The 20,250-nt window shown below is 42.1% G+C and overlaps 1 protein-coding gene across 10 annotated transcripts in view; it reads left to right on the top strand.

Annotated features, from left to right (window-relative positions):
* Positions 1–1,293: 1,293 nt before the first annotated feature.
* Positions 1,294–20,250, top strand: part of LOC121293223 (plasma membrane calcium-transporting ATPase 1-like) — a 107,464-nt gene continuing 88,507 nt past the window's right edge. For 2 of the 10 annotated variants that reach the window (XM_041216069.1, XM_041216059.1), the window contains exon 1: positions 2,388–2,521. The gene's annotated coding sequence lies outside the window, so the exon portion shown is untranslated. The other 8 variants (XM_041216065.1, XM_041216066.1, XM_041216064.1 and 5 more) reach the window with 8 other exon arrangements.

Below are 20,250 nucleotides of genomic sequence, written 5' to 3'. Positions count from 1 at the left end.
CATCCTTCTGAATGGAGACTCTCTGCAACCTTGCAGAACGGTTACATTATTTTGGATTGCGGGCTGGTCAAGCCTGAGTAGTTGATGCACTGAGTTTTCTTTTTCTTCTCTAATTAGGTTTTATTCGGTAGCATCAATGCTTTGGAGCAGGTTAATGGGGGATGAGAGAGGGATTGCAGAGAGGGGAGGCACAGCGCTGCAATAACACACCATTAAAACAACAACAACAACAACCCCGGGCTGCTGCTAACTCGCCGGCCCCGGGGCTCAGCTGTCAATCATCCTGCCCCAGCGCGCGCGGGAGGAGCAATCCCCAGGAGAAAGGCGGGAGCAGTGGCTGGAGGGGGAGGGGGAGGGGATGGGGTGGTGGATGGGTGGGAAGTGGTGACGCGGGCGGGGCTGCCGCGACGTCATGGAAACAATTACGTCAGGCGGTCCTCTAACCCCACCCCCCCCCCCACCCCCCTTCCCCCCAATCCCCCGCCCCGCGGCCACTAACCCGCCGCCGGCCTCCAGAGCCCCGCCCACCCCTCCCTCCCACCCATCCGGGTTTCACTCTCGGCGCCGGGGCGGGGGGGGGGGGGGGGGAGGGGAGTGGAAGGAAGGAGGGTGGCGGCGATAGGATGAGGCGGCTGGGGCTCGCTGACCAATGGCGAGGCGGGCTCGCCGTTCATGTGACGCGGCGGAGAGGCGAGGGGGGCGGAGTGTTGGGCGGGGGGAGGGGCGGCCGGCAAAGCAAGGCAGGGCCGGGCCGGGCCAGGCGAGGCGGCACGGAGGGAGGGGATAGAAAAGGCGACAGAGGTGCCGCGTTCGAGTCAGTGGCGTGTTGGCCGGGCTCCTTCATGCAATAGGGCCTTGATTCTCTCCTCCCCCACCCCCCGTGCACCATCATACAACAACAACAACAACAACAACAACAGTAGCACTTTAATTAACCGCCTCGGTTTGTACTGAAGCAGTTAAGTCAGGAACCGGCCTTGCGGCGGCCCTCACACACTCGTGGACAACATTCACCTTAACCCCCTCCTCCCCTGCAAGCCGAGCCGAGTGGAAGCATTTTATATATTATATATATATATATATATGATTTAAAGTGGCTGTTATGGCGTTGCGCTGCAATGTGGTGCTAAGCCCGGCGGTCGCCGCCTCTGCTCTTTGGCTTTAAGTTAGGGTTGTTGTTTTAATTTTTGGGGAGGTTGGAGGTCAGAGGGGAAAGGGCAGAAACCCCCCCCCCCCCCCCTCTGTCTAGGAGACGGTGGCTGGCACTCGTGGGCCGTCCTGACCTGGAGGCAGGAGAGAGTCTTTCAGATTGAGGGGAGGGGTGCGGGTGGGGGGGGGGGAAGAGGCTGGTTAGAAAAGTTCTCACTAGGATTTCTCTCTCCACTCGGCTTCTTTATGCCTCGTTTGTTTGCAGGAGGATTTTCTGTACCAGGTAAGCCAATGAAGGCTCTATCTCTCTTTCTTTCATTTATATATAAATATAAATGTATTCCCCCCGCCCCCTGCATGCTTTTTGGAGAGCTGGTTTGCCGTTTCTAGTCCCCACTGAGCATTCAACTTGCCACCTTTTACATGGAGCCAGTCTGTAAATGAAGCTTCGGCGTTGCAGATCCGAGATAATCGCTTGTGCTGTTTATTTTGCAGGCGTCCGTCCGTCCTTTTTTTTGTGTGCATATTTATCACTGTCTTTGCTGTTTTTTTTTGTATTCCTGGTTAATTGCAGTGTAATGTAGTTTGTGTCTATTCGCTTCAGGTGCATTGCCAGTTAAAGCCCAATAGCTCTTTTGACCTTGAATGAAATTGGTTCAATTTCACCCGCCCAGCTCTGTTCTCCGGCTGTTTGTGTGTGTGTGTGTGTGTGTCTCTCTCTCTCTCTCTGTCCCTGTCTTGTGTAGGATTTGGTTCCATGTTCAGCTGCTTTGTGTTGGAAGCCGATTAGTGGAAGAATGAGCGGGGTTTCCCCCGGCTCGCGTGTCTTTTAATAACCAGTTTTCATTTCCATCTGGTGGATCACTTGTGGCAGCAACTGGTGCGAAAATGTAGCATTTATCCTGAGCTTTCAAAGGCTGCTATCCGAGTGCGAAGGGGATTGCAAAATCAGTCGAATTATGTAACCGAGGTGTATTTTAGGAAAGGCTCAACGTGCTCTTGGGAACAGTAAGATAGCTGTTGGCAAAAAAAAAAATCTGATTTGAAATAGTTTGTCCGTGTGTCACGTTATTGTGAATTCTCCCATCAAGTGGAGGTGCCCCTTTCGGACTGGCTTCCAAACGCCAGCAAATGACAACACCCATATGATACCTGCGCCGCCGGTTTCACATCCTCCTAATCATCCATCTTGTACCAGCGTCTGTAATTATATCCGTATTTATAAGACGTAAGTTCCTTCCATGAATCATCCTTGAGCAGGGGCTGGTGGCCCGATGATAGTTCAGCCCAAACGGCTAAATGTTAGGCTGTGTTGTGGTGGTGGTTGTACATGTATTGAGTTCCATTGATCAGTAATCGATATTGGCGTGTGGTAAGTAATTTATCAGTATAAATTTCAGTTATGTTACCCAGTTGTTTTGATGTATTCCTGTTTAGAAACGATGGCGTGGGTACAGTATCTGAAGATCCATTTGGTTTTTAGTTGTTATAATGGTACATCACGTTCCGAAAGTGCCCCCCAGTTGGGTTTGACATGGGCTTGAATGGCTCATGGGTTTGAACGAGTCTTTTTTTTGATGCCTGTAAGGTTCGGGCGTCTAGTTTTCCAGTGTTGGTTTTATAATTGCTCCTTGCTATGGGAAATGAGAATTGTAGTCTCGTTTGCCGAGGAAGATGTGCCATCTAGAGAGTGCTGCTAGCATTTGACATTTCCCGAATAACTTGTAACGAATTGTAGCTTCCTGAAGAGGTGATACAGTTAATGGGGGAAGATCAGGCTTGGATTAATCACCATGTCTGATGTGGGGAAACTTTTTTAGGGTGGGGGAGTTGAATTGGAAGCTGGGGGGGTGACTCGTGTTCAAGCAGCCACCGAATGAGTAATAGGGCAGGGACCGAATCGATGCAAACATTTCATTGTTCACAGTTGTTTAAACGAAGTCTAAAGCTAAGGTATACGGGGTTATTTCTGCCTGTGACTGACTAGTTCATCCTACAAGGTGAGCAAATTTTGGGGAGTTGAGTGCAAGCATGTGCTGCAAAATCTCGAAACTTGCTTTTCACCAACTAGACACGTGGTCTGTTTGGGGGAGTAATTTTTCCACCAAACTGATGAGATCCGGGGCGTAATACAAGACCCCCCCCCCCCCCCCCCCCCCCCCAAGGGCAGTAACTATTCAACATCAATCGGATTTTGCCCGTTGAACTTAACTTCCCGTAATGCCACTCTTCCACACCTCTGGAATAGAAAGAGGGCCCCGGCACGGCACTGCCGGAAGGAGTGTTGCGCCATCACTCACTCACTGATCACACCAGGACCGTCTGGTTTCCAGTGAAATGTGGATGTGTCCACTTGGGAATGCGAGCAGCGTTGTTGCATCAGTGGAATAGGGACGGTGAGTTATTGTGCCGGATGAAGCATTTGGTATTCAAAAGGAATGGCCGCGCTGCATATATAAGACCTAGAAATTCCACTTTCGCCTGCCCCCCCGCCCTTGCAAAAAGAATTGCAACAAGTTGCCTGGTCTCCCCCAGTGCTCGAAATCATTCAAATTAACCGGTTGCTTAGGCAGACGCCTTGTTTCGGGATTAGCTGCTTTTCAGTAAATTGGATGAGTAAACTTTGACCTTTAATGGTACCAGATGCCTTAAATTAACGCCCTTGTATTTTTTTTTTCCGGAGGGGAAATATTGGAGAAGCGCTATCGCAACAGTTTAAGCTCTACCACTTTGTAATAGCCTGAAGCAAATATCGTTTGCAGGTTTAAAGTCTAAAGGTACATGTTAAAACTGAAAGCTGTATACGGATCAATTTTTTTTGCCTGAAATTGAATCTTAAACCTTAAACTCAGCTAAAAATTTGGTATTAAAACTACCTGTTTTCAGCAAATGTTCAGCTGTAGTTTGCATCTGTTTAAACTTGCACTGAAAAATAAGTTTTCTTTCAAAACTATGCTTCATGTGTTGCCTGCTGTTTACTCCCATGTTCTGCAGGTTCTCGTTTTGTAATTGCTATAAGCCCACATTTTGATACTATCTGTTTTGGAATAATACAGCTTGTACTGAAAGTGGCAGCATTTACCATTTGTGTCCACATAAACAAAACTAAACTGTTCAGTTTTTTAAAACTTAAGTGAAAAACAAATTCAAGCATTCCTTGCATGTAGGTAGACCCTGATTGCTGGTCTTAAGTGTATTTGGATCAAGATTTTGATGGCAGAGTAAGATTTCTAAATAATAGTTCAATTTGAGTCATGGTATTATATACCAAGTTTAAAAAAAACTTGCCGCTGTCTCCAGGTAAAATTTGATGTATACTAACTGGTGTTTGTGGAACAGATGACTTGCTGAGCATCCTGTTTTTGCAGTAATTTATGTATTTAAGTCAAATTGTTGATTTTTCAGATAAGCTTGATAAATTATCATTTAAGGCAGAAAGTGTAAGTTTGTCTTGGCATCAGTAGACAGTATAAAATTTTGCTCCCTCTTATACAGAAATCATTTTATGGATGAATTTTTGGAGTTGCGTTTTGACACTCAAATGTGAATGTTACCTGGTTATTGAATCTTATTAACCCTGACACACTGAAGATAACATCTGTTTTTGAAATTTCAGGTAATACTTAATTTCTGGTGTTGAACCGTAAGAGAATTCTAACTTAAATGGTGTCATGGTGTGTTGATTCAAGGGGATCCCAGGTGTTGAGAAGGGAAATCTAGATGAAGGAACTGTGTTGGTTGTTCTTTTGAAATAAGAACTGCAATGACAACATGGTTGAATGAACTGTGGAAGAGGTAGCATTGTTACAGGGGAAGGATCCCTTTGTATTCTTGCCTAATGGAAGGAGTATTTGCTAACTTGGTACAAAGTACTAAACAGACTGTGACTTGCCTTTTAGGATGTTGAACAGTTCGCTGCAGTACACCCAGATACCTTCATAAGCTTATGTACTAGCAGTGCTCCAAATTGATCTGTTTAATGTACAGATTTAATGTACAATTAATTTAATGTACAGTTTACTTAATGGAGTAAAAATGGAGAACATCTGAAGTGTGAAAATGAGAAATGTCACTGACTTCCTCCAGCGAGGGTTCTAGACTTTTGACATAAACCACTGCTTGAATGGATGTGAATTATAAATCTAAATTTGTGTATATTAAAAAAATAAGTAATTTAGATTAAGAAGGTTAACTATTTTTCTAAAAGGTTGCATTTTTAAAATTTGAATCAAGTGGCTAAGCCTGAAGTAGTGCATGGAAGTGAACTAGTAATATCTATAAGGGTTCATTTTCGGGATGAAACAGCTTTTTGCATATTTTATTCATTGTAGTGGTGAAATGGAATACAATCTTTGCTTTGCTAAGTGTGCAAAGCACTCCCAGGTAACGAGTGGTTCTGATTTGGTTGTTCCATCCTAACCATATTCTCTTATGAAGTTGGGAGCCATTGTGACCATTTTATGACTTAACCTGCTAACGTTGTGGTTTAAGTGAAACTGTAAATCAGTGCAGGAAAAGTTTTGTGCAGTAAGTTAACCAGAGCATGGACAAATATTTAGCTTTGCTTGAAGCTTTTACAGGTAAACCAGTTTAATTAGAATTTTGGTGACTTTAATGACTTTGTGGGCCGGCACAATGCTGTGACTACCATCTCCACGGGTGGTGGTATCAATAAGTAATATTGCTTTATCTCAAATTCTTCCCACAATTTGTGTTGGAACTATTAAGCACCAGTTCTTCACCTTGTCCTGTGGTCAAAATATTTCAGATGTAAATTTATATTGCAGTTATCACTTCATATCAATTCATTTTTACTGATCAAAGAATGCAGTTAATTCCTGCTTCTAATTAGTCCTACATTTTTTCTGTGAAAGGGGATTACAACCTGTTTAGTAAACTAATGCTGGGTGTGAAGACTACAAACATTGGAATCTATATATGAATGAAAATGGTTTGGAAAGGAAATACAATATGTTAAACTGTGAAGTTCAGCGAGAGCAGAAGGGAAGAACAAGAAATCCAAATTAGATCTTCAATGAAAGTAGGAAAAGGCTGGCCCAATGCTCTTTCCTTCATCCCAGGGTCAGATTTGGGGAGAGATTAATGTTTTTGAATAACCTGCCGAAGGCTGGTATGAATGCATGACTGCGTGCACAGGAGTGATCTCTGGAATTTAAACATTTTGTTCTTTGAATGTGAGTCAGATTTGGTCAGTACTGCTTGAAGTATCCAGCTGCTTCAAAATTTGCATGCAATGATTACATTTAGGGTTTTTGCTCACCCCTTTTGTACTCATTGGCCAATATGCTTCAGCCACTATATTGCAGCAGGTGTTACTGTGGATAAATTAGCCCTATTTCTCCATTATACTCCCTGCTCAATTGTTGGCATTATTAAAACAAAATATAATGTTAAGTCACAGTGCTGCTGATGGCAAAGACAGGCCAATTCTGACAGCAGCAATGTAGTACAAACTGCAGACCCCAGGGAGCCGTGATTCCTTGTGTTGATGGCGACAAGCAGATGCTGTCAGCAGTATTGGACTTCGCAGGCTGCCCTTTTCTGGACAGGTTGGGGATTTCCATTGTGTGCTTATGGGCCACCATAAATAGAATTTGGGACAAATGTTTATTTGTGTCTCCCCCCCCCGGCCCCCAAGCACCTCTGCTACAATTGGATTCTGGCAAGAAATGTAAAAATAGATTCCTGGAAGATAAAACACTGAATTTTCTTTAATTATTCTGAAAAAACGCAGGCAAACATTTCAGGAGTGCAGTGGATAAAATGTTGCAGGAGATTATCTCTCAATTGGCCATCCTTGTCCTTTTCTCTGCCTCTTTAAAAATGGGGCAAGAAAGGGATAATAAAACTGTTCCTTTAATCAAGCTTTCTTGGATGTTTCTTAGTGATAACCGTCTCTTAAATTGGGATATTTGGCTGGGGCAGCAGTGAAAGGCTAGTGTGCAAAAAGATTCATATCATACTTGGTTGTGGTTGGGTTGTGCAGATTTGGCATTGTAATCGGAACATTGTGGTAACTGGGGAGGTACTTTTAATTGAAGGAGCGTAGTCAGCATCATGAGTTTGATCATCCAAACCCAAGAGCGCTCTTTCAAGTGGAGAAACCTCCAAAGGCCCAACAACCTCTTGCTGTTAAAGCTTTTAAAACTGTTACAGTAAAATTGCTGAGCTGGATTTTTATTGCCTTCTACTGTAACCATGACCTGTGTTTCTAGCCTTCTATGAAAAATAGTTTGGAGTGGCTGCAGAAGTGATTGAATGCATGGGGAGTGCCCATATGCAAAAGCGCTGTGCCTTGGAACATCTGATTCAAATGTAAGCATGCCATCAGCCATTTGAGTTACTTGCTGATACGTGAAAGAGCAGAAGCCTTCAAGGTTTGGCATTTTTCCTAATTCAAAATATGGTTGGTAGTCAATTTAATTCAGGATATTAAAAACTGAAAATGTTGGAGATATGTCAGTCAGCATCTGTGGTGGGGTGGAAAGATTAAAGGTCATTAACCTGCAACATAACTCTGTTTGTTTCTTCCTGCACAGATGCGTAGCAGACCAGGTGGCATCTCCAGCATTTTTTTTTAGATTTCCAGCATCAGCACTTTGCTTTTTATCTTAAACTACTTTTGCCAGTTAAAAATATTGGTTTCGGTGGATGGGAAGCAAAATCACACCATCAGCGATTCAAGAACTGTTTCCTTAAACTGATGCCTTTTATGGGTGTTGCTTTGGTTATAGCAGCCCTTCCATCACTGAAAACAATACGCTGGTGCTTGAAGGAAAGCTGGGGTCTCTCTTTCGTTAGCTGGTTAAGTTGCGTGCAGGGTTAAACTAAGTTGATCCGAAAATATCTAACCTGGCACTGTTCAATGTCACTGGAGTTGGTGCATGAATATGTATTTCATAAATACTGCGCATTTATAATTGTCAACTTGTACAAAAAGCTTCAGCTTTGGAGAAATTCTTGAAGGGCCTTCACCCTATTTCCTTCCTTTCCAGAATGTGGTGACTCACTATGATACAATTCTGCAGCTGTTTTCTGCCTTGCCTTGTCATTCTTTAGTTAAACAGCTTCAAACACAAATCACAATTGAGACAAATCCTATCACCTGATGACCACACCCATTTTCCCTTCACTGGTAGGAGTTACTTGATAGAAATGAGGAGCAGCAGCTCAGTGTGTTCTCACACTTGCCCTCCACCAACGCACAGGAATGAAAGAATGCTCCAAAGTGCAGGTGAGGGAACCATATCAGAAACTTTCATGGTTTGGATTTGTGCCATGTACCAGTTTATGTACAAAACCATAATAGTCTGGAACTTTTAATTCAGATTTTTGTTGCAGTAGTAATGAAGGTAAGTTTGAGTTCTCTTTTTTTACCTTGCATCTGTATCTTTGTAGTGTTTTCCTAATCAGAAAATCACTAACTAGAATCCCAGCTGGCATTCTCTTGAGATCTGTTTTGAGCAACTTCTGATAGCTCTGCTGTTAATGCTTTGTTGAATTATGTTGAACTTAGTCTCTGCTGAAGGAAGATATGACTGGAAATCAAAAGCACCATAAAAAGGAAACTGTGGCAGAGCAGAGCTAAACAACTTCTGTTGTCAAGTTGATTTCATGTGCAAAAATCTCAGTTTAAAACTCATTTAGGATTTGAACATATTTGCAGCAGCAGTTTTGGCACAGTGGGGTTCTTAGTAACTAGAAGCATCCTGTTTAAGAAGCTCTGAATTTATTTGCAGCCTTTAACTTTGTTGGATTTGTCAAAGCATAAGCACATTCTGGGTTAAAAATAATTTTCAGAATTTAGAACTTTAAATGGTAAAACTTAGTTCCTCTGAGCTTCACAAATGTTATAAGATTCTGAGCTTATTTTGGTTGACGGGCACAATTTAAAGAGAAAATTCCTAAGTTTGTCAGTTTGGTGGGGGGAGAATGCTAGCCTTAACATTTTGATCTATAAAGAACAAATTTTTTTAGCAGTTTTGGGAAAGTAGATTTTAAAAATTTGTTATTCTGTTGTGAACATTTTGAATTTATTGCATGCATAGACTTAATGCAGATCATATTCATTGCAAGAGTTTGCATCTTGGAAATCTAGCTCAGGCCATTTTTAAATCAAAACAAATTTGCATCAAACGCAGTTTACAGGTTCAGGTGGTGGTAGCTGATGCAATTTTTGCTCAAAAGGATTTTTTAGTACTAGTGCAAAAAAATTGGAAGTAGATAAAATGACTTGCTGCTCAGTCATTGGTGTTATAAACTTGAATCTGCATGGTGTGTTGCTTCAGTCCTCTGTTCATTAATAATTGAAGTAGATCAGTCCATACATTATCTGATACATCCACTGCTGTTGATAAAGGGCATGACAGCAATGGAAAATTATTACATCAAAAACCTGATGTAAATTTTGATTAATTTGAGTACAATGACACAGGTATGCAGTCAAGTTGCTTTCCTGGTGTAAACTATTTGAGAAATGTCATATTCCTGTATAGAAAACTTCTGCTAAATGTGTGACCTGATGGTTTGAGCTTCAAATACGTGTAGTTTCCTGCATTTTCTATTTGTGTTTATCATATGAAGAGTGTGGCCTGATCTCCCCATGCCAAATAGATTGGAGTCCTAACAATTAATACTTGTACAGTTTAACTCAGGTTGAAGCTGAATTCAAAAACCATTTTAAGGGAACTAGAGAAAAAAAAATCACCAATGCAATAACTGCATCTGGTTGATTAAAATTAAGTGGGGCTTTACACTGGATCTCCCAACCACATTCCCTTGCATTTTTGGGGGGATGGTGGTGTAGTGGTAATGCCACTGAACTAGTAATCCTGAGGCTAATGCTCTGGGGACACTGATTCAAATCTTGCCACAGCAGCTGGTGGAATTTAAATTCAATTAATAAAAATCTGGCATTAAAAACCTAGCCTCCATAATGTTGACCATGAAACTATCATTAATTCACAGAATCAGAGTTCAGAAGAGGCCCTTCGGCCCATCGAGCCTGCACCGACACGTGAGAAACACCTGACCTACCTACTTAATCCCATTTACCACCGCTTGGCTCATAGCCTTGAATGTTATGACGTGCCACATGCTCATCCAGGTACTTTTCAAAGGATGTGAGGCAACCTGCCTCCACCACCCTCCCAGGCAGTGCATTCCAGACCATCACCACCCTCTGGGTTAAACAAGTTTTTCCTCACATCTCCCCTAAACCTCCTACCCCTCAACTTGAACTTATGCCCCCTTGTGACTGTCCCTTCAACTAAGGGGAACAGCTGGTCCCTGTCCATGCCCCTCATAACCTTGTACACCTCGATCAGGTCACCCCTCAGTCTTCTCTGCTCCAACAAAAACAACCCAAGTCTATCCAACCTCGCTTCATAACTTAAATATTTCATTCCAGGCAACATCCTGGTGAATCTCCTCTGCACCCCCTCCAGTGCAATCACATCCTTCTTGTAATGTGGCAACCAGAACTGCACACAGTGCTCCAGCTGTGGCCTCACCAAGGTCCTTTACAGCTCCAACATGACCTCCATACTTTTGTAATCTATGCCTCAATTGATAAAGGCAAGTGTCCCATATGCCTTTTTCACCACCCCACTAACATGCCCCTCTGCTTTCAGAGATCTATGGGCACACGTCAAGGTCCCTTTGTTCCTCAGAACTTCCTAGCGTCATGCCGTTCATTGAATACTCCCTTGTCAAATTACTCCTTCCAAAGTGTATTACCTCATTTTTTTTCAGGGTTAAATTCCATCTGCCACTTATATGCCCATTTGACCATCCTGTCTATATCTTCCTGCAGCCAGACACTCAACCTCACTATTATCATCCGGCCAATCTTTGTGACATCAGCAAACTTACTAATCCTATCCCCCACATGGTCATCTATGTTGTTTATACAAGTGACAATAGGGGAGCCAGCACAGATCCCTGTGGTACGCCACTGGACGCTGGCTTCCAGTGTCTTAACCCATTTGGTTCACTAATTTCCATTTTTAGGGAAGAAAATCTGCCAAGCTTAGTCTGGCCTACACCTGACTCCAGACCCATTGCAATGTGGTTGACACTTAATTGACCTCGGAGATATTTTAGCAAGCCACTCGAGGATGGTTAGAAATGAGCAACAAATGTTGGCCTTGCCAGCTTTGTCCACATCCCATAAAATAATTTTTTAAAATAGTGCATTTCACCTTGAGTGCAGCATATTTTTTTTTTCAGTACTGAAATGCTTTTCCTAAAAGTGGTTCAATTTTTCCACCTATGTGGAATATTGAATAGTTGATTCTTTTCCAAGTTTTGCAAACTAATTTAACATTGTTCTTTTTGGTATTTTTAACTCAACTTTGACAACACATCAAATTTGCTGAAACCTTGACTTACGTGTCCTCATCCAAGATGCTGTCTGATTGTGTGTCTATCGTGATCTGAGATGTTCTGCTAAGGCAAGAACAGAGCATCACTTTAGGGGAGGAAAAACTTGATCTTGCTCATTACTGATTTTAAGCTAACAGGACACCAATTATGGTATTAATTTCCCCCTCTTTGTACACTACCTTTTGCTTTCCACCATCCACTGCACCATCACAAAGACTGGCTTTTATATAGCCTCACGACCACCAAACATCAAGTGCTTAGAGCCAATGTAGTACTTTTTGAAGAGTCATAGTTATAATGTAGTAAGCTCTGCAGCCAATTTGTGCATAGTAAGGTCCTACTATTGGAAATGTGATGACGAGATCATCTGTTTTTGTTTGTGAAATTAATATTGGCCTGGACATTGGCGATAATTCATCTGCTGTTCTTCAAAATAATGCCACAGGATCTTATCTTCACCTGAGGGGGCAGATGTGGCTTTGGTTTAATGTCTTGTGTAAAAGGCAAAACTTGCAACAGTACAGTACTCCTTCAATACTGCCACGGTACCGTCAGCCTAGATTTTATGCTCCAGCCTCTGGGGTGGGATGTGAACCCTGTTGGTGAAAACTGAGCCACAGCTGACAAATGCACCAACTATGGGTTTACTGGTTCAAAACATTCTGGGAGACCCTATGGTCTCACAGGATGTTGAAGATGGCACCTGTACAACTTCAGGCAATTTGTGATGAATGGTGCAGTGGAAGTGAAGCATTAATGTTTTTATTCTGCTTCCCATACTTTTTAGGTGGGTGTGGTGTGATGGGGGAGAGGAGAATGAATGGAACAGTTTACAGGTCAGTTACTTTAAAACCAGGATGTTTTGCAAGTCTTGAGCATAAGTTGGGAGACTAGATATTCAGAATTTAACCATCTTGAGTTTTCTTTGCCCTATCTCAAATAGGGAAAGCCATTTCAGGTGGTTCCACTTTTGAACAATTAATGATTAGTTTGTGGTCTTTCCAATTCCATTTTGACTTTGGATAAAGATGTACTGAATGAATGGCTTGAGTTAACTTTTCAGTGCTTTGAAAGCCATCTCTTAAACACTTATTTTCACCTGGTTGTGCACTAATGTCTCATGTCTTTACCTAATATGCGTTTCTCATTGGTCTGCAGGGGGGAGGTGAGAAATCTCATGTTTTTGTTAAAAGGCCCAATGCGCATGTTGTTTGCTGTCAGTAGATGAATTCCATTTCATTGCATTGAAGGTTTATTGTCAGAAGCTTCACAGTGGCTTTTTTGGTGAAATTGAGTTGCGAAACTTTTCCGGAATATTAAAACAATTTAAGTTGGTTCTTCTGCAAGAAGTGAAAGGTTGGACCTTTTTTTTAGTTTCCTGCTTTTTATTAAAAGGCCAGCTTGATCAGAGTAACTAGCTGGACTTCGTTGTTAAGCATTATGAAGGTGGTTCTACAAACACACTTTTTTTTCCCCCCAGCTACATATATATCCCTCCATGGACACCTCCAATTTAGCCTCCAGATTGCCTATGCAATAACTGACTAGGATGAGATGGTAAAGCCCAATGTGGAGCTATAGCCCCAAGAGTGTCTCTTCTAAACAGACTAGAATGTAGCACCACTTCTAGTTAAACATTAGATGCTACATTAATATGATTTGGAGAAATCAGAGGTATTCAACGTAATGTTTCTGCTAGGAGGGGATTAGTGTTTTGTTTATGAAATGTTGTGGCCTCCTGATTAGTGCATTTGAAGGGCTTTGGAATACCTTGAAATTTGGGGACACTAATATAGAATGATACCTTCCTTTCAATTCCTTGTACAAAACTGCACTTGTCCTGGCTTGACTGCAAATACAGGAAAATCAGGGTTGAACTGTTGAACCAATACTGACAGCTCTCAACATCTTTCATTTATGTAGTAACTTTGTTGAATGTAGAAAATCTTGCAGCATTTGAGGCATAATAAAAGAAGGCTGCTGAAAAGTTAGTAGGGATAATGAAAACATTGATCAGATCTGGGTTTTAAGGAAGTCTGTAGAGGATGAGGAATATGGAAAGGTGGAGGATTTATAGGGAAACTTGATGGAGCCTAATTAGCTTAAAGGTGCAGATCCCAATGGCCTTTGAACTAGGGCCTGGCAGCCTTCTCAACTTGTAGCCTTTAACTCATTGCTTGTTCTGCCTGTTTTGTATGTATGCTGCAAGTCTTGCCACCCATTCATTGTAATGTATACAAATCAGTGGGCAGAACCACAAAACATCACTTTAGAATTAGGAAGTTATGGGTGTTCAATCAACTATAGCTGGTACTTCATCCAATGCTCCCCCCCATACATGGTGACTTTTAGTCATCTCCCTACAACCCCCTTGTCTGATTCGAAGTTGGTTACCTAACCAGAGTGGGGTCTTAGTGGAAGCCTAAAGTGCAGTGCAGAATTCCTCCCTTTTTTATAGTTAGATCCTTGGGCAAAGTGATAGCACTATTAGTGAAATGATCTGTCATGACAATACATGCGTACTCTATTCAAAGATACTCATGTCCAAGGATGCAACATTAGGAGTCCTCTCGATCATGTAGAGGTCTTCCATGTGTTCTATTTGCAGCATTGGTGCTACTGATTTTTCTGGTAACGCCTCAATGACAAGAACAACTTGCATTTATATATCTTTTTAATGTGACATTTTCCAAGGCACTCCACAGGAGTGTCAGTGTCATCATGGAGCTTTATAAGGAGACACTAGACCAGAAGACAAAAAACTTGGACAGAGGTTTTAAGTAATGATTTAGAGGAGAGAGAGAAGTGACCCTTCCCCACATGGGAAACAGGCAAGTGGATGCTGGTCAGTTTGGAGAAGATTTAGAAATGCATACTTGGAGTTATCTGGTTTCGGGTTTGCTTGTTGTTTTTTCTTTCATGGGACATGGGCGTCACCGGCAAGGCCAGCATTTGTTGCCTGTCCCTAATTGGCCTTGAAATAAGTAGCTTGCTAGGCTAAAGGGCAGTTAAGAGTCAACCACGTTGCTGTGGGCCTGGAATCACATGTAGGTCAGACCTGGTAAGGACAGATTTCCTTCCCTAAAATGAACCAGCTGGGTTTTTGTGACAATCAATTTCAAGGTCAGAATTACTGAGACCAGCTTTCAATTTCAGATGTATTGAAATTAAGTTCCCGCAGCTGCCATGGTGGGATTTGAACCCATGTCCCCAGAGGTTAGCCTGGGCCTCTGGTTTACTAGACCAGAGACATTTACCATGACATGATCTTCCAAAATGATTTTGATTTGGGTGCAGGGAACACTGTCACTACTTCAGCTTTATAAAGTTGAAAGTTTTGGGAAATGCAGCATGAGCGTTCCCTTTGGCTGGGAGTCAGCTTGCCATTCACACTGATGAGCGGCTAGGAGAAATACCTTTGTACAGTTTAGAACCTGAAAAGCTTTGCCATAGCAAGTGATAGAGACTATTGCATATTAAGGGAAAATTGGATAAATGTGTAGTGGAAGATGCATGGTAATGGAATGAGCTTGGCGGTGGGTTTAGGATTATTTCAGTCAAAACTGGCACTGATGTGATATAAATGGCTTTCTACTGTGGGCTTCCAGTAAGGTTTCTTTGGGCTAAACCATTTCCATGTCTTAAGTTCCAACTTGGAAGAGCATATTCCTGAGTTTCAACCTGTGGCTGGCATAAGGAGTAGCTGCCTTCGTTTTGCTGTTTGCAATAACATTGTAATGTGGTTGACTCTTAAACTGCTCGCTGAAATGGCTTAGCAAGCCGCTCAGTTATATTAAGCAGGTAGCTCACCACCACAAGGGCAATTAGGGATAGTAAATAAATGCTGATCTTGTCATGACACATGCATCCATTTCATAAAGGCATTTTTTTAAAAAATTGCATATATGTACAAATTGTAATCAGTTTTGATCCATAAGCAGTTGTTCCATCAGTACATGGAGAGCTTCTCTTTTTGGGATGGCAGTGAGGACTTCGAGGTCAGAATAGAACTTCTTTTCCTCCTCGTTGGAGTCAAGGGTTAGGGTATAAGTGCTGACGATGTTGGCATTTTGGTTATGGCTGAGATGTACATGAACTGTCAAGAGCCTGTCATTTATACAAATTGGCATTCTGGCAGTGTATCTAAGATCTTATTCCAGATGACAAAACCAAATCTGTGGACTTGGTCAGTGTCAGCCTTTCCTTTCCAGTAAAAGGTGCATCCCCTGTGTTTGACAACAAAGCCCTCCAAGCCAGCAGAAGTTGGTGTATAGAGCTGTTGTCACCATACTCCTGTACTGCAGTGAGACCTGGGCTGTGTATCAGTGGCACGTGTGCTAGAGAAATTCCTTCAGCAGTGCCTCCACTACGTCCTCCAGATTTAATGGGAGGACCATCGAACAAACGTTAGTGTCCTTGAAGCCAACTCCATGAGCATTCGGGCAAAACTTCTGCAAAATCAACTTGTCTGCTTGGCTGAAAGCATCTCATGCCAGTTCCCATTTTCTCAACTCTCAAATGGCCAGTGCCCTGGGGTGGACAAAAAAAACGCTTCAAATATGTCAGCATCGACACTAATGACTGGGAGGAGCTTGCTACCAATTCAAAATGGTGACTACTTGTCCATCAAGTTGCACCATGCTTTGAGTCACATTTGAATGGTAAGGCAGAGCAGAGGAAGGGAAGGAAACAGATCCTGCGCTCTATATCCCACTACCTTGAACATCCTGTTCGATGTGCCCAAAGATATCGCGGGTTGGCGTGTTCAGTGAAATGAAGACCCAGGACAGAAACTTGCAACGCTCAACAGATGTCATCCTTGAATTGAGGGACAGCCGATGACCTGGAAAGCAGCTTCTCATCTGGCCATTCAGGTCTGTTGAGTTGAGAAGCGTTTGCTTGTTTCTGCTTTTTGATCCTAATGACCAATGCAACGAACCTCCAATTGTTTGAAATTTAGTTCTTGGATGATGTATATTGGATGTTTTATAGTTGAGTTGTCCACTTTTGGAGCAGGGAATATTGAAAGTTTCCATCAGGGTAAATAACACTGATTTATCACGCATTGACATTTGTGCTGAACTGTATTCAGTTACACAGTCCTAGTGTTCCTCTCGCAGGTTTGCTGTGGAAAATGTAAGTGATATGGAATAAGGATTGCAGCATTGAACCTGCCTCCAGACAGTGGCATTTTTGACATGTAGACGTTTGTGCTCATTGGTGTGAAATATCAGAACTATAAAACCACACAGGCAAAGAGACCTACATTGATAATGGAATGGTTACAATAGAGAGGACATTCAGCCTATCAAGCCTGTGCTGGTTTTCTGCAAGAGCAATTTAGCTAGTCCCACTCTCCTTCCTGTTTCCCCTTCAGGTGCTTATCTTGTCACTTTTTTTTCTTTTTTGAAAATCACTTAATCTATCCTCTAGTTAATGACCCTTCTGCCAATTGGGACAGTTTCTATTCTGTCCAGACCCCTGGTGATTTTGAAATCTACTCTGAAGTTTTTTAATGTGAACAATTTCAGTTTATCCATGAAACCCCTCATCCCTGGAACCATTTTACATTTTGCAAATCTTTTCTGCACTCTCCATTGCCTTCACATATTGAAGTGTAGTGTCCATAATTGAAGACAATACTCCAGTTGAGGCTGAACCAGTGTTTTATAAAGTTTGAGAACAAGTGTTCCCAATCACAGGACATGCCAAAGCGCTTGAAGTACTTTTGAAGTGTAGTAACTGTTGTAATGTAGGAAACGCAGCAATCAATTTGCACAGCAAACTCTCTCGAACAATAATGTAATAATGACCAGAGCCCTTTTATTTTTGTTGTAATGTTGGTTTATTTGTGGATAACTCCCTGCTCTTTCAAGTAGTGTCATAGGAACTTTACATCCACCTGAAAGGGTAGATGAGGCCTCAATTTAATGTCTCATCTGAAAACAGCGTCTCAAACAGTGCAGCAGACCCTCAGTACTGTAGTACAGTGTCAGATTTAATTTTTGTGCTAAGGTGGGATTTGAATCCACAACCCTCTGACTTGAGAGGCCAGAGTGCTGCTAATGGAGCCATGGTTGACTAAAGAAAGGTAATTGAAGCTCATCCTATTTTCTACATTTAAAACTGCCTTTCAAATGTACTTCATTGGCTGTGAAGTGCTTTGGCACATCTGGCTATGAAAGGCCCTCTTTAAATGCAAGTCTTTTATTTTTGTAAAAACAATACAATTAGTCATTCTTTATTGTGTGCAAGGGTTCTGAATCAAGCAGGGGTGGCACTTCCAAGGAAATATGCTCCCTTCATTCAGAATGGGGTTAATTTTTGAATTGCCATTAGTACTGCATTGTTGAAAACTGTTGATTCTTGGGGCTATCAATAGGCAAATTTTCACTTGCTAAAGTTGATGGCACCCTTTAAGGTGTTGGCAGCATGTTAATCTGATTTTTCAAAACTTAATCCCCTAGAAGGATTGTATTTACTGCCTATTTCTAGATTTTCTAGTAACTTGCAAATCGATCTCTTGGGCAAGTCCTGTGTAAGCAGATTGGGTTTATTGAAGTATTTGGGCTTTATAAAAATCTGGTAACTTCCATGGTTCTTGTTACTGGTGCTAAATCTCATTTATTGAATTTGGTTTCATTGCTTGGGATGGTTGAATTTAAATTTTACCCCTTGGTAGGTAGTTTGCAACCAGACCTTTACATGGTCTGATATGATGTACAGGGAGTGTACATCAGTGAGTGTATTATGCTTTTGAAACCACCTGTGCCCTAATGTCCTGAAACATGGGGTAAGCTATTCTCCAGCTCCTGCTTCAGTACCTGTGTGGGTTGAGTTGTTGAATTTCATTTTAAAGAAGAAATAGCAAATAATTTTGAAATTCGACAGTGGCTTATAGTTTGCATTATATCATTTGACTGGACAGGAGGTGGTTCTAGTATTGATCAGAAACCAGGCTATATTATGAAAGCTGTACTAAAAGCCTGTAATGGTGATGCTAAATTTGCAAATAACATGCACTTAGTTTGTGATCCCAAACAAAACTTGATACAGTCCAATAGATTAGAATTGAGATCTCTTTACAGAACATTAAAAAATCTAAATCTACTTTCAATGTTGATGTACAATATTTTCTTAAGATGCAAATACTCCTGAATTCAAACCAACCTCCCTTTTCCCTTTTTTACATATTTACCACAAAGTTGGTTTATCATTCTTGTCAAGGCTTTTGGTGTGGTATTGTCCCAGCAGGGTTTATTTCCCCCTCACTCCCTTCTGCCAACCGCCTAAGTCTTTAATTGCATAGGTAGTCACCTGCCATGGCTTTGGTGTGGCTGGGTCCAAGATCAGTCAGGATCAAAGGATTTTGAATGCCCTGGCATGAAATCGTTGCAACAGATTGTATAATTTAATTGCATTCTCACCTTTTATTTTAAAAAAAATGAAATTTTGATTTAATGACCTCGCATCCTTTATTTGCTCCTGAGGCGTGGGTATTGAAGGTGGTGGTGAGCTGCCTTCTTGAACTGTTGAAGTCCATGTGTTGTAGGAATGCCTACAGTGCTGTTAGGGAGGGAGTTCCAGGATTTTAACCTAGTAACAGTGAAGGAATGGTGATATAATTCCAAGTCAGGATGGTGTGGTTTGGAGGAAAACTTGCAGGTTGTGTTCCCATGCACCTGCTGCCTTTGTCCTTCAAGGTGGGTTTGGAAGATGCTGTCAAAAGAAGCCCTGGTGAGTTGCTGCAGTGCATCTTGTAGATGGTGTACACTTATTGCTGTGGTGGAGGCAGTGAATGTTAAAGGTGATGGATGATGTGCCAATCAAGTGGGCTACTTTCTCCTGGATGGTATTGAACTTTAGTCCTGTGCTGTTTGTTCTATATATGATTTAGAATCAAGGGACCCAGTACTGATCCCTGTGGAATGCCAGTAGTGTTGTTGGCACTGCACTCATCCAGGCAAGTGGGGAGTATTCTATCAAACTCCTGACTTGTGCTTGTATATGGTGGACAGGCTTTTGGGGAGTCAGGGGAGTTACTCACTGCAGTATTCCCAGCCTCTGACCTGCTCTTGTAGCCATAGTATTTATATGGCTGGTCCAGTTCAGCTTCTGGTCAATGGTAATCCCCCAGGATGTGAGTGGGAGATTCAGCAATGGCAATGCCATTGAATGTCATGGGGAGATGGTTGCATTCTCTTGTTGGAGATGGTCATTGTCCGGCATTTGTGTGGTGCAAATGTTACTTGCCACTTGTCAGCCCAAGCCTGAATGTTGTCCAGGTCTTGCTGCATATGGATATAGACTGCTTCAGTACATGAGTTGCGAATTGTGCCATCAGCAAAAATACTCACTTCCTCCTTATGATGGAGGCAAAGTCGTTAAGCAGCTGAAGATGGTTGGGCTTTGGGCACTACCCCGAGGGACTCCTACAACAATGTCCCAGAACTGAGGTGATTGACTTCTAACAACCATCTTCTTTTGTGCTAGGTATGACACCAGCCAGTGGAGAGTTTTCCCTGATTCCCATTGACTCCAATTTTGCCAAGGCTTTTTGATGCCACACTTGGTCAAAAGATGTCAAGAATTTGTGAACTTTGGTTGTCATTTTATATTGATTGCTATACATTCTGGGGTGATGTTCCAAAAGGAGCAGAATGAAAACTGCTGTCCTATGACACACCTGTGTCT

This window comes from Carcharodon carcharias, chromosome 21, assembly GCF_017639515.1.
Source record: "Carcharodon carcharias isolate sCarCar2 chromosome 21, sCarCar2.pri, whole genome shotgun sequence".
NCBI lineage: Eukaryota > Metazoa > Chordata > Chondrichthyes > Lamniformes > Lamnidae > Carcharodon > Carcharodon carcharias.
Note: the sequence above shows the minus strand (reverse complement) of the source record. Positions and strands in the feature narration are given on the sequence as shown.